Source organism: Anthonomus grandis, chromosome 14 (assembly GCF_022605725.1).
Source record: "Anthonomus grandis grandis chromosome 14, icAntGran1.3, whole genome shotgun sequence".
Taxonomy (NCBI): Eukaryota; Metazoa; Arthropoda; class Insecta; order Coleoptera; family Curculionidae; genus Anthonomus; species Anthonomus grandis.
The window spans coordinates 13978930-13993887 of NC_065559.1; the positions used below are offsets into that span (position 1 = coordinate 13978930).

The window sequence follows — 14958 nt, forward strand, 5'->3', positions numbered from 1 at the left end:
TCATTGATTTTACCTTGCAGGTCAATTTGGCCTATTTTAGATTTTAATGAATACTAAGCATATATTAATTATTTGTTTATTTTGTTCAAGTCATAAAGATCAATATTGATAACAATAGTAATGTCAACAATCTGGTCTGTCAAGTTTTTTTGTAAATCATTGTTGCTAAACCATGGCCTCAAGTTATAAGTTGCTCGATAGTTGCAAATCACTTAAACCAATGTTGGTACCAGATAGTACCTAGTAGTTAAACCCAGCATGTCAACACCTAGGTACTTGACAGATAAGTGCATACCTTAAAATCTGGGGAAAACTGACAATTCTATTTTTAATAGATTCATTCTTTATCTGGTCATAAAGTATGACAGATAGTTTCGCTTAATGCGGATATGAAAAGGTGGACCCTATCTTGGCCTAATTTTTTTGTAGTTACTAATATATGCTAGGATAGCTTAATTGCTAATTTACAAAGTAGGCCTAAGAGTTTATAGGGCTCCCTGTTTTTTTTGTGTTAAATAAACCCCAGAGAAGGCCACATTCCATCTTCGGTAAGTTAGCACATGTCACATTCCTAAGTCTTTTTCCTATTTTTTCATTTAATTAATTTCTTATGTGCATGCTTATCGGTTTAATTTAAAAGAATATCAATGCATCCAACTTTTCAGAGAGCAATTTTATAAAATTTAACTTTCGGAACTTGCATTTTTACCAATCGGCTATACCTATTACTCTTCACTACCTGCTAGACATTCTGGAGGCCTCCTAACTGGTTGATCTGCTACTGCCTTTTTTGGCCCAAACGTATAGCTGCTAACAACGGAGCCCCATTCAGACCAGGTGGGTCCTGCTGCCAGTCGGAGAGACTCAGAATTCAGTTTCTTCAGGTACTGATTTATCGGCTCGCCGTAATTTATAGATTTTTTTTTTTGAAATTAATATGTAAAAGTGGTTACAGATTTTAAATTGAATTTAGCAAAATTGTTTATCTAGCCACCGTCATTGATTTGATTTGAAATTGGGAACTGAGTATATATGTATATGCGAGGTATTATAAGATGAAGGCAAATAATAATAACCCCCACATTTAGGCATTGTGAGAGAAACAGTGCATTAAGTGCAAAAAAGGTTTTGAAATGTTTAAAACATACTGTAAATTATGGTTTTAAATGCTGTTATGATGTAACAGAGCTATAGGGTTTTGTTGATGCAGATTGGAGTGCAAATGGTGTTGATCGGAGATCAAATACAGGTTATGTTTTAACCACTTTTTAAGAGAGGCTCTTGCAACCAAGGTTCTACAATTAAAATATTTAAGGATTGATGTTTTGCTGTGGATGAACTAATAAAGATGAAAACGAAAGTCTTGTTACAAATTAAGTTTAAAAATTTGAAATTAAGTTAACTTGGCATCACCTTATGCAATTTAAAGTTGACAGTCAGATGAGAAAAGGAAGATAATAAAATTCGCATCAGTCTGTGGTTTTTTGGTCTGTTGCAAAGAAAAAATTTATCTTTTAGTTACTGCGAACCACGTTTTTTAATTAATATTACTATATTTTTCAGAGGTTATTGCAATAGTTCATATAAATGTTCAAACGGAATCAACCTGCCGCGACGCAGTTTTCGCGAAAATCATAAACGTATAAGAAGAACAACAATAATCAACATCTTAAAAATAAGTAGGCCGCGACAGCCGCCATATAGCTAGCCGCCTTTGCACTTAGCCATTTCCATTTCCACTAGATCAGCAGATCAGTCTTCTGCCGAACGTCACCTGATGTAAAGTCGCGGTTTATTGTTAGGTTACCGAACAGCAGCGATATTGGCGACGACGCGATCTTTGGCGATTTTCGACATTTTTCATGTCCTTTTACATCGCATTATAACAGCTATATCCGCGCGCGGGTTTGTTTTTTTGCTTGTTCAATGATTGATTATACTTTGGTTTGCTAGTTGGCAGCTTAGCGATAAAGGTAAGATTCAATTAGTCAAGTGAATAATTTAAAGCAAATATTTACCATATAATTATATTTTTCTGTTATTCTATTGAAAAAAATTGAATAATTTTTCTGCGAAAGAATTAGTTATGGCAAATATTTATAAATATCTGTTTAAACTACAGTAATGTTTATATGTATATACATTGCCTAATAAATTTTAAAAGAAGGAAAGAAGGAAGGCAAAAATGATTATAATTAGTTTCATATCTAATTTTTTTTCTTTGACTTTATGTTAAATTTCACTCTTTGTAGTTGAGTTTTGCTACATTTATCTAAGAATGGAGTTTGTCTAAAAAATTATATTGATTAACCATTAACTAAGAAAATGTCGAACAAAAGTTTTTGCAATTATTATGTTTTTATAAAAATTGAAATCATTTTAAATACTTGTTAAAATTTTGATCTAGGCGCTCTGCAATTTTTTTATTTTTTTTTATGTATTTTGGGTTTTAGGAAATTAGCTGCTTCACAATGTAATCTGTTTGCAACTTTCTAGTTAATTTTTTATATTAAAGTTTTTTAATGGTTAAGCATATATTTTATGGTGCATAAACTTTAAGTTTCAGATAACTCTTTGAAATGTGATCCCTAGGATTAAGAACAAAGGTATTAGGAGCAAGAATCTATAATTTTTCACAGTCTTAAAAATCTTTATTCATAACATATCTTTTGTTATTTGTCAAACCCTTAACCTTTTTTTTGTTATATATTATGTTTGTTTGAAATTTGAAATTTAAAGTGCATTTGGAATTTTTTAGTTTTTAGGATGCTTGTACACAAGATTTCGTTTTGTCTTTTGTAATATAGCACATTTTCTTTCTTTCTTTCTATTTTTTAAAGGTTTTCATGTCTTTTGATTGGTCTAACTTGATGGTAGAATTGAATCATGCAGGCAAATTGGAGCTCTTGAAAAATTGCTAAGCCTGGTAACATATCCAGGGTTAATACCGTAACGATAGTTAAACCTACTCTTGTATTGTGGCAGTATTGAAATTCAAATTTCTATACGAATATATTCTTGTAAAATTCCGCTGTATTGACAATAAATCCTTGCAAGTTAAATCCTATATTCCGATATATTATTTCGAAATAATATTCCGGAATATTAATTCGTAGAAAAGTGGGGTTTCGTTATTTGATTAAATAGCTAAATTGCAAAATATCTCAGCATTAAAATTGTATGTCATTAGTGCCTACAAGCGTAGGTACATGTAGGTATCTACACATAGGCATTCGTGTTTTTTTTAAACGTTTAAAAATTAGTAGGTTTATTTATTAATTATGTGCATTTAAAGAATTTTCCTGTCTATCAGGTCAAGAATATACAGGTTGGAGAATTAAAATGACTCATTATTCAAAATAATGACAGCACCGCTTCCTTTTGTCGATGAGCGGCCGCCTTCAGTAGTCTAATAGGTATTTACTGTTTTAATTTTTACAAGCTGTTTTTGTTTTTATTTTTGAATAATAATAATATTGGCTTGCCTCGTTTTGCTTCTGACTGTACGCTGCACTATTGAATTTTAAAGCGCTATTATTTTGTCTCAACTGTTTATACTCCTTCTGAAAGAGTTCAAATTACTAAAAGTTCTATGGAGCAAATTCGGCAATACAATGTAGTAATTTGTTTTCAATTTTTGAGTTAATCAATTTCAACATTTGAAAAAAACCGGTTCCTTGCCAAGAAACAATTTTAAATTTTGACACTTTTTTTTGTCTTCAAGATTGTCATAAGTTCCACACTAAAATGCAAAAATCTTCTATCGACAGGTTCCAGGAGTAAAAACGGTTTGTAGTGCCCTAGAAGTATATTAAACAGGATCAAGTAGAAGCAACAGAGCGGGACTGGGTATAGATCATAATACTGTTACCAGTAATTAGAAAAAACATAAATAGAAATGTTTCAAAGATTCCAAAACTCTGGAGATAGTTTCTGAAAACCAGTAGCAAAGAATGAAATTTTGTGAAACCATGATGGAAAAGCAAATAAAAATAATTTTATTTTATGAAATATTTTATTTTTAGATGAATCTTCTTTTGCATTACATGGAAAATACAATATTTCGGTTTTCAATTCCGTACTGAAAGAATTTTAAATGAAACATAAGTGTTTCCCGAATGCGTACGACAAAATAATTCACAAACACGACAAAAAATCTCCCATTTATAATTTTTTGCTTTAAAATTTTAATTATTAAAAAAATTTAACCAAAGCACAACGTTAACGTCGGTACATATTTTATGTTCAAAATTTTCAACTAATTTTAAGGCGACGATTTTATAGAAAATATTTCATTATTAAGCTAACTTTTAAAATATCGTGTTTCTTGTCGAATTTCCTAAAATGTAACTAAATCGTAAGATCTAAATATGTTTACTAAATTATTTTTTATTTAAATTTGCAGTTTAAACACTAAAACCTAATAACATTTTTTAAATAATTTTAAATATGTACGGATTTGCGGAACTTAAAATAAAAATATTCGTAATATTAGAGTTTGAGAATTTTATATTTCGAGTTATAAATACCTCGAAGTTATAAAACAAGGTATGTTCCTATTGTTTAAATAATCAATCAACAATCCGTAGCAGTACTGTTTAACTGTTTACTTGTTAAGTCATGTAAGTTGTCTCTAGAGGTCTCAATATCAGACCACTGCCACATTCTCATTGATCTAGGAAAAGATACTCGTGACAGTGAACGTAGTCTTCAGAAACCCCAGGAAAAATATTTTCAACCCAGTTCGCGAGGAACACATTGGTGAAGTTATATTCCGATAAGGTACACCCTTCCAGCAGACATTGCGATTGGCAATAATAACTTTACTAGCTAAACAGTCGCGGTATTCTAAGATACTTGACTTAAGTTGATAAATCTTTACTACGGAAACAAAGACTCCACACTACAGCGCCCCATGAAGACAGCTGTACGCATAGCGGTGGTGTGCCTCTCGAAAAGACAACCCAACATAAAATATGTCGCTGGGAGGTGTGATTAATTACGCAGACTGTAAGTCCTTCATGAACTGTAGGCTGCTGATACTGGTCACGTAAAAAATTTGGTCGTACCACATACACATACGTTCTTCTAATGAGTGACCATATTCCGCCCATGATAATACGCAATAAAGCCTTTGCGGTTAACTTTGCTGGATACTCAAAGACCAAAATAGTAAGGGCCATATGGTATATCACTCTAAAATTAATGATAAGGCTCTCATAGGCTTTTAGGGAATGTATCCTCAAAATAGCAGAGCTTACTCGCATGAAAATACATTTACAATTACAATTATGATACAATTATATAATTCTATCTATGTTTACTTATAGGTAGAAATTAAAATCGCCGACCACATTATTTGGCAGTACCTGACATTCGCACGGACTTTCTTTACTAAATAAAAAAACTCAAGTCATTTTAATATCTACAGGGTGCAACAAAATTCGGTGCAAATCTTTTAACAACGTATTGTTGGGGTCAAAATAAGACGTTTTTTTTAATCAATTATTTGGTACAGTGACTACAATTATGCGTCAAATTTCCTGAAAATTTACAAGCTTCCATTTTTTTAGATGCTTTTCATCCCAAAAATGGAGTAAACCAAATTTTAGAAATGGATTCAAAGGGGCTTACTTAAGCAGTCGCGGCCCATTTTTTTTCCTAATTTGATAGATAAATCGGTTTTAATAATGCTTTTCTTTTATTTACCAGCGATTTTGTCGAAACCGATCAATTGTATCGAAAAAATGCAGGAAACGAAAAGTTTTAGTAGCCATGAAGGCTAACTAGATAGTGTTGCTAGATTTTAAAATTTCTTGTTGGAAACATGAGAAGAGTCAGCCTTCCTGGATCCTCCCCATAAAATTGAATTTACACCATTTTTGGGACGGAAAACAAAAAGAGCACCTAAAAATAGGAACTTTTCAGAAAGCGGGCTTTAGCTCTGATGCCCCCCATTTTAGATACATTCTAGGAATTCAAAAAAAGGAAAGTTATATCTTAACTCCAACACTATGCTCTTAAAGTATTTGCACCGAATTTTGTAACACCCTGTATATAAATAATTCGAGATATGGATAATATTATGATCGTTATGATCTATGACATGGTTGCACAGACTTATTAAGACTAGAGGCCACTACACCAAATTATGAACTGATGGCAGGCCGGCCGCCAGTAAGGTAAATAAAGACCATAAAGAATTGATAATAATTTATCAAAATTGATAAAGAATTTCTTAATTTGAAGCGTGGCACTGCATACTGCTTACAATCTTTTTTACATTTGGCTCAAATTTACTTGTAGCAACACGTAAAACTGCTTCCAAACTTTCATTTGCAAGGCGGTTTCGATTTTTTGTTTTATTATTATTTAGTATTGAAAAAGTTTGTTCACATATATAGGTAGAACCAAATAAGCTGGCATATTTCAGAGCGTTTATGCGCAACTCTTTGTACATATTTTTATTAATGCAGCGGTAAAAGTTTAGCAAGTCTCCTTCGTTGAATTTGTTGCGTAAATCTTGGTCGTTTTGAATATCAATAATTTCTAACTGCATTAACTCTGGCGCATTTGCAACTGAAATTGTGAAAGGATTGCTGAATATGTCCAACAGAGGTTTCACTTTTTTAAACTCCGAAAATCTGTTTTGAAAAGATTGAATCAGAATATCTAGCTTTTCTACATAACTGAAATTAATCGCAGTTTTGTTGAATTTTTCAGCCATTTTCTTATAATTCGGAAAATGATTGTAATTCCCAGAATTGAATTGTGATCTGAAAAGTGTCAGCTTGTATTAAAAGGAGGATACCTAAGCGTAGAGTTGGGATATCAGCTGATTTCAGCCTTGAAGCCGTGTGTTCAAGACATTCAAATGATTTGTAATGTCAACTAAAAAAGCCAAATCACACAACCAATCAGGATTTTTAAGTTTCGGGACATCTCTTTGCTTTTTTGCCAGAAATATTCCAATTTCTTCTATTAAATTTAGAAATCGTTCCAATGTCAATCCACGACTTAGCCACCTTACTTCTGTATAATACTACGTATTCGCGTTCGATGTCATCAAGGAATTGTTTGAATTGTCTGTGATTAAGTCCTCGTGATTTTATGAAATTTACAGTCGAAACTACCACATTCATGACATTTTGAAATTAATTTTTTTTAGAACAGAGGGCCTCTTGGTGTATAATGCAGTGAAACTACATGAGGTCTTCAGCGTCTATGTTTTTTCTTGCCGATGCTTTTTCAGCAAAGTAACTAGCCCGGAACTGACACCAATCATCGAAGGAGCACTGCCAGTCGCAACTCCCGATAATTTTAAAGTCCAAGTCAGTTTTTGAACACTCATCCAAAAGTACATTGAGTATATCAACTCCTTTGCTTTGACCTTTCAATGAACACATTCCTAATAACTCTTCTAAGACTTCAAAATCTTGAGTAACACCTCGTATGAATATGAGAAGCTGAGCTGTGGAACTAATATCAGTGGATTCGTCGAGTGCTAATGAAAAAAATTCAATGAACTTAGTTTTTTCAATTAACTGTTCCGACAAAGTACCTGACAAAGACATAATTCGTCTTTGGATAGTCATACGAATTAGTTCAATTTTCTCAAACTTTTTTGCTGCTTCTGGATACATTTTCTTAACGGCAATTTCTAAGCATTCTTTTACAAAATCGCTATCATTGAAGGGGCGACTTCGCTTTGCTATCATTCGAGAAATTTCATAACTAACTTCTGTAGCTATTTCTGAATCTTGAATGGGTTTTGTAAACATAGCTTGCGGACCAATAAGCTCCCGTTTCAAAGACAACATTTTTTGCTTCCTTAATTCTCCTGTAAACTTGGTAAAAGAAGGATACTGCGTTTCATAGGGCCTTTTTACATTATATTCCTTTGCAATCGCAACAAATTTTGGGAATATTAACACAACACCTAAAAACAATTACAATACTTAGTTAAATTACCCATCGTTTTTTAATTTATCAAAAATATTTGATAAAATAGTATTCCTCAGAGATTTTAATATTTTAACAGTTAGAGAAATTCTAAAAGAAAAATTGTAATTTATTTGTTTTATTTTAATATTTGGGCAACACTAAACCCAAATTTGATTAAAATCGATTAAATAGGTAGAGAAACACTTATTAATAACAGAGTTTTACTTACGATTTCACAATTCAATTATACACCGCACTTGAGGGGTTAACACTGCAACAGGATTGATTGTGATCAAAATATATGACACCGGCTAGTCGAGTTAAAATCTACACTAGAGCTATTGCCTGCCCAAAACACTATTAAACTGCACTTATTCTCAATCACTTATTACTTCCCTTTGTATTTTCGCGCTTATTTCTTTCTGTTGACACTTCACTCAAATTAAAACCGAAGTGTCGGTCGCTGTGGTTAGCATGGCTTTTATACCGCGCATACGACTCTGGAAGCTTTGTGTATTTACCTACGCGAGCAATCGGGAATTCGGGACTATTGCTATCTCGCTTGCTCACATCGCGCTACAAAGTTGTTGATTTCTCTACTATTTTGAACTTTATATAATAATGTAGAGCCCACAAAACATACGCTGTGAGCGTATTCGCTTTGAGCTACCAGCGTCAGCGAAGAGCGATTATTAAAAACACTCGTTTGGGTATATACCTGGCCACGCTAGTTTAACCCAAAATATTTTGTTTTGATCGCACATAAAATGAATTTAGAAGCATTTATCAATGCTGTTCAAGAAAGGCCAGCTATTTGGATTTCACATCAGGAGTTCATCATATTGGAGTTCACATCATCAGCACAAATTCAAAAATGTTGTTAAGAGATTGTGGGACGAAATAAAACTTCTATTTCCGGACTACTCAGGTAAATTTTTATTTAGTTATTAAAATATTATAACAATATTATTTAATTAGTTTGAAAATAGTTTTTAAACTGATCCCGTATTTGAAAGGCTTGTGAAGTTGCCCGATTGTTTCGCCTAGATAACCGAGGAGTAGAAGAGTTTTTACCTTCATTTATCATACGAAAGTCAACATCTTTATTTCCATCTTTATCTCTTATAATAATATGTAGTAAACAAGCCACTTTTATAAGTAACTCTTGCTCTGGATAATCTCTTATTGAAATATCTTTTTTCGTCATCTAAATTTGTCGATGGATATGGTCGCATTAAAACATTTTTTAATGGATAAGCTTCATCTCCAATTAATACAAAAGGTAATGTAATATTTGAACCCGGAAGGCATTGGGGTTGCGGAGTATTAAATTTGTCAGACATAAGTAATTTATTTAACTTTGAGAAAAAAAACGTTCCTCCGTCATTCTGCCGTCCTTTTCCTCCAACCTCAATAGTAACAAATTTATTATCTGCATCAGCCACAGCTTGAAGTACCAGAGAAAAAAAATGTTTATAATTATAGTATTCACTACCACTTTTTAGGGGCTTTTTAATATGAAGTGCTTGCCATCAATCGCGCCGATGCAGTTAGGAAACTGCAATTTTAACAAAAATTCTTCTGATATCTTTAATAACTGTTCTTTAGTGGGTTGTGGCATATGAATTATCCATAGTGTTGTCCAAATGGCTTTACACGTTTTATAAATGCCTTTTGCTATCGTACTTTTTCCCAATCTAAAGGAATGTCTCAAAGATTTGAATGATAGTCCAGTTGAAAGAAATCTGAAAAAAAAATTATTGTAATAATATATGAATAATCCTTATTATATTTATTAATAATAGTACGAACTAAGATTAAGTTTTTTTGTAGCTGATGCCTTGAAGAAAAAATGGAAAAGCCTAAAGGATACATATAGAAAAGAACTAAAGAAAATTCCAATTCCGCGATCAGGAGATGCTGCCATTAATATTGAAGTTAAGTGGAAATATTTCAAATTATTGTCTTTTCTTCGAGACGAAATGATAATCACAACTGGAGACCGTAACCTTGAAATTCAAGACGATCATTTAATTCAGGAATCCTTGAACGAAACTGAGAACTCTGAGCTATATACTACTGCCACTGCCGAATCTAATTCCGAACAAGAAAATTCCAGCAATTCCCAGACATTCAGTGAGACTCAACCATCGTCTTCAACAATAACAACGTCTGGTGAGCCATCGACATCGAGAGACTCAATTCGGGCATCGGTTTCGTCTCAAGAACCTCGTTCTCTGCCACTGTCTCGTACTCCATCAACAACCTCTGGAATCTTATCTGGAAAACGCAAAACACCCAATGATATACGAGCTGAATACCTAGAAATAGAGAAAAAGAAATTGAGGAAAAAATTTATGGAGTTGAAAATATTTAAAAATAATAACAGTTCGCAAACTGAGCCAAAATCAAATGATCATTTTTTAATGAGCTTGCTGCCGCAGATGGAAAATTTGCTTCCTATTCAAAAGTTACGTTTGCGCAGCAAATTTAATCAAGCTCTATTGGAATAGGTTGAAACATTAACATACGGATATGGATCTGTGTCGGATTTTGTAAATTTATAAGAAAATTAGTTAATTTGTTGTTAAAAATTCAGTAGTTTAATAAAGTCATTATATGACACCTTAATTACTAAACTTAACAGCTAATTTTATTAAAGATATTAAAGCATATTTACTTACCTTAATGTTAAAAATAGTTTTTCCGTCGGTGTAATAATTCTTGGCCCTTTGATGGTAGATTTTATGGAATCTTCTATATTCTGTTGTATGTAGTCGAAAGTATCTATCCTCATCCTAGTGTACTCAAAAAACTTATTAGGAAACTGCCTAATTGCTTTATAAAGCGTGTGGAATTTACCTAGCTTTGGTCTCTTGTTGTTTACATCGTGGACTCCTGATTTACAATTGATTATATTTTGTGACATGAAAGAGCTGCTTTCGAAACAATACAGAGCTATTTTTGATAATGACATTATAAAGAACGCTCTTAAAATGTAGATACAAATATCATACAATATAACCGTTCTTCCTTAAAGACAAGTACCTAACTAATAGGTAAACCTCGCATCAAATGTTTTATTTTCGCTCAATTTCGCTGTCCGCCGCGAAAAGCTCTTGGTCTCATTTTAGACGCTCTAAATTGCCGCTGTAGGTTTCTAAACGCTTTAAGAGGGGCGAATTTTAAATGGCCCTCGCATAAAGGCGGCAAGCGATGTTACTGACTTAGCATTTTTGGGCGCTAGATTCAAATAGCGCGCGCGCGAGATTCAAATTACTTTTCGAACTAATTTTGGTTTTGGGATAGAATTCAATATTTTTCGAATATACGAGAGTATTATTTTTGCTGTCAGCGGGCCACCAGTATTTGACCGGCGGGCCGCGGTCTGTGCATCCATGATCTATAGCTTTATGATCCTACTGATTAAATCCTTGAACTAATTGAATTGGTAAAAGCGATAAATAGAATTTATAAGAATATTTATTGGCTTAAACATAAAAGTTAATGTGACTTAGAAGCTGCTGTTCTGGGTAACTATTAATTAAATTTGTCAAATTTTTAATTCTTGTTATACTTCAAAAGCTCATAAAAGCCTCTGGAAGGCGCTTATAATATGTCAAATCTATAATTAAACATTAATTACCGTTTTAACAAAGCTTCAATTATATTGCACCTCATGTAAATGTAATTATGTAATTTGGTAAATCAATGAGTTAGCAACATATAATTAAAGTAATTGATAAATATATTTATCATGTTTTATACGCAATTGTCCTTGAACATTTCTATAAATTTGCTTTTCTTGCTTGCGTAGATGCAACTTTCCTATTTATACAGTCTATGTGCCTGATATTTTTACCAAAATCGAGGTTTATGTGAAGCATGGTTTAACCTAGATTACACCTGCGTATAATCTGTGCAATTCCTTTTTTGCTTTATATAATCTGCTATTTACAGGGATTTTTTTTCATATGCTTAGCATAAAATAAAAAAATATTGAAATTTTATTTAGGAACTTTCAAAATATAGAGGCAATTCCCGGATTTGGATGGTTTGACAAAAAAGAAAAATTTTAATAAAAATATTTTCTATAGTCTCTTCTTAAAAAGTTTGTTAAGAGCGCGTTTAAAAAAAAAGTAAGAAATTTTAAAAATAAAGTAGAGAACTCCTACTCCTTCGCTTCCCAGAGACGCACTACCTCTAATATTTTGACGATGAATCTTGTATCTCCAGAAGTACAAAATTACATAAAATTCTAATTAAATAACAATGGTAAAATAATTAAATAAATTACAATAGAAAATAAACTCAATACTAAATATTTTATTTTAGAAGCATTTGAACAGATTTCTTCAGTTTTTATTACTGAAGGCAAGTTATTAAATCCAGTTAAGGCTGCACTAGTCATTATATATTTAATATTTTGCAGAATTGATTAAAATAAATCTCTAGATATTTATAGCGTATTATAATACATTCATATATTTTATTGTTTACATGGTCTATATAACTAATTCAATTGCTTATCAACAATTAACCCTTTATTAAATGAAAGAACAAAGGAAAGAAGAAACACTTATAAAACAGATGAGCTTGTAATTATTTTTCGATATCTTCAATCCCGATTTATAGATATGATATAATTTCACCATTTTAAGCTTCCTGTGAAAAATACCAAAGAATAAGGCATTTGGTTTGGTAGACTAATTTAAGCAATATGAAATAATGAATTCTTTCATATTAATAAGATCTTTACCATCACGGCATCGTGGTCTGAAGTAGAAAATCGTTTGTAAGAATAATATTAATTTTATTCCTATCACTTATATAAAAAAATATATATTTTTATCAGAATATACCTCACTGAAAAACAAGTTATACCTAGATCACTCTTTTCTGCTAACAATACTCTCAATGACTTTTCATATCATTATTGCGTTAAATAATTTTTGGCTGCAAATTAATATACAGTTCTCTCTGGTCTAATAATGGATAATCCTCTACACTTTACTTTAGTTTATTTTTAATAGATGTATTGCATAGCATGGTCAATTAATATACGATTAGTTACAGTAACCTTCGTAGCATGATCAGAATTTGCTTCAGTGACTAAAGAAAAACCGTTAACTAACAATAGATATTGTTAGTTAGTAGTTAACATTTTGAGGCAAGTGAATTAATGTCTAAAATATTTATATTTATATCTCGGTTAAAAAGTCCTTATCACACTATACAGGGTGTTTCAAAATTCGGTGCACATATTTTAAGAGGGTATTGTTGGAGTCAAAATAAGATTTTTTTTCCTATAAACATATTTCCTGAAATGCTTCCCTTCAGAGCTATAGCCCACGCAAATTCCCTGAGAAAAATCGATTATTTAGAATCAAAAATTTGTTTTTTGATTCTAAAAAAAAGTCCCTATTTTTTCAGTGCTCTTTTTATTTTCCATCCCAAAAATGGTGTAAATCCAATTTTAGGAAAGGATTCAGGGGGCTTACCCTTCTGATTATCTTAAGGTTATCTATCTTGTCATTTATAAACCCGAATTTAGTAGGTCAAATTTAAAGGAGTAGCGAGCAAAAATTACTGTCATTATCATGTCAATTCCCTTTCTCCAGAAACTCATCTTTTGAAAGTACCAAATGGCGAGAGGAGGTTTAAGCCATTGGAGGTTGAACATTGTGAGATTACGATTCTATGTGGCTTGTACACTGATTAATGTAAAGCACGCATCGAGTAAGATTAATGTAAAGATTGATAATGTAATAAGACTGATTAATGTAAAGCATCCATCGAGTAGCAATACGAAATGCATGCGTGCGGGTTGTCATATTTCGCCTTTAAGCACCTCTCTATGCGTAATGATCCATCCCCCAACCCGTATAGTAATAATTTATTGTTTTTTCTCGTATTTTGAGCTTATTGTTGGAAATAAACTCACAGTTAGGCTACCACAATGTCTTTTTAGGGTCCTCACGTTCTTTTTCTTTAAAATATCAGGATATTATTAATTATGGCTATAATAAGATTAATATTATATTGTAACAATATCTTAATGTAATACATCTATAGACTAGGAACAGCAATCGGACAACAAACTTTATGCATATTTACCGACTTCAATATTCTTCTAAACAAAAGTGTGAGCTTCCGGGTAACGTTCCAGTGATAATTCTGCATCATAATAATCAGATGAAGGATATATATTCCCGTTAAAATCGACTCTTCTACGTATATGAAACAAGTCCGCATCGATATTTTCATCTCACAATATATAAAATTATCCGCCTTTCTAAATCGTAAATGAGTCGAAGCCCAAGGCGACCCACAGACCGTCGCGCCTGCCCGATTCGAGCGTCATAGAGCAGAGGTGTTAAATGAATAGCGCTAAAGCCTAATGATATGAATAATATTTAATAGTCATAAAATTATATGTTTGTGCTTCCTAATTTCGAGGAATTTTCTGATTGCTCTTGGTATTTCTTCGAATAATTTTTTAATGATTAAGGTTTTTTTTCGTGTAATGTCTTACTTCAAGCTAATCATAAACTATATATACTCTGACGTTGATGTTCTAGCTCATCAATTTAATCACAGCTACAGGTATTACTTAACGAGAGAGTAGTAAGAATGTAAGACGAAAGAACATACATTCAAATATTTTTTTGTTGGAGAATCATCCTGTATAGATTTCCTGGACACCCTAGAAAATTAAATGTTGTGATTGCTAATGTTAATTAAAATTCTGGTCTTTCAAGCTACAAATTTGTCGATTCTTTCGTTATCCTGTAGATTGATGTGCGCTTTAAGCAACACAACCAATGACATTATATTGTTGAGGAAAAAATGTGATGAATTGTAATAATTTCTAAAGTAACGTAGTCCGATGCCGAGGTTTTATAGCAGTTTTTTTAATACTCGAAGCTCTTTTTACTACCCGAAAAAAACATTTATGGTTTGGTATTCTAAACAATCATTAAATGACTCTTAGATTGCTCCTAAAGTTTAGCC

The 14958-nt window shown here is 32.1% G+C and overlaps 1 protein-coding gene across 5 annotated transcripts in view; it reads left to right on the forward strand.

The window, feature by feature from the left end:
* The first annotated feature begins 1741 nt into the window (after positions 1-1741).
* LOC126744646 (uncharacterized) overlaps positions 1742-14958 on the forward strand; it is a 228790-nt gene continuing 215573 nt past the window's right edge. For 3 of the 5 annotated variants that reach the window (XM_050452145.1, XM_050452146.1, XM_050452147.1), the window contains exon 1: positions 1743-1973. The gene's annotated coding sequence lies outside the window, so the exon portion shown is untranslated. Of the gene's footprint in view, positions 1974-14958 lie in introns of all 5 variants that reach the window. The other 2 variants (XM_050452149.1, XM_050452152.1) reach the window with 2 other exon arrangements.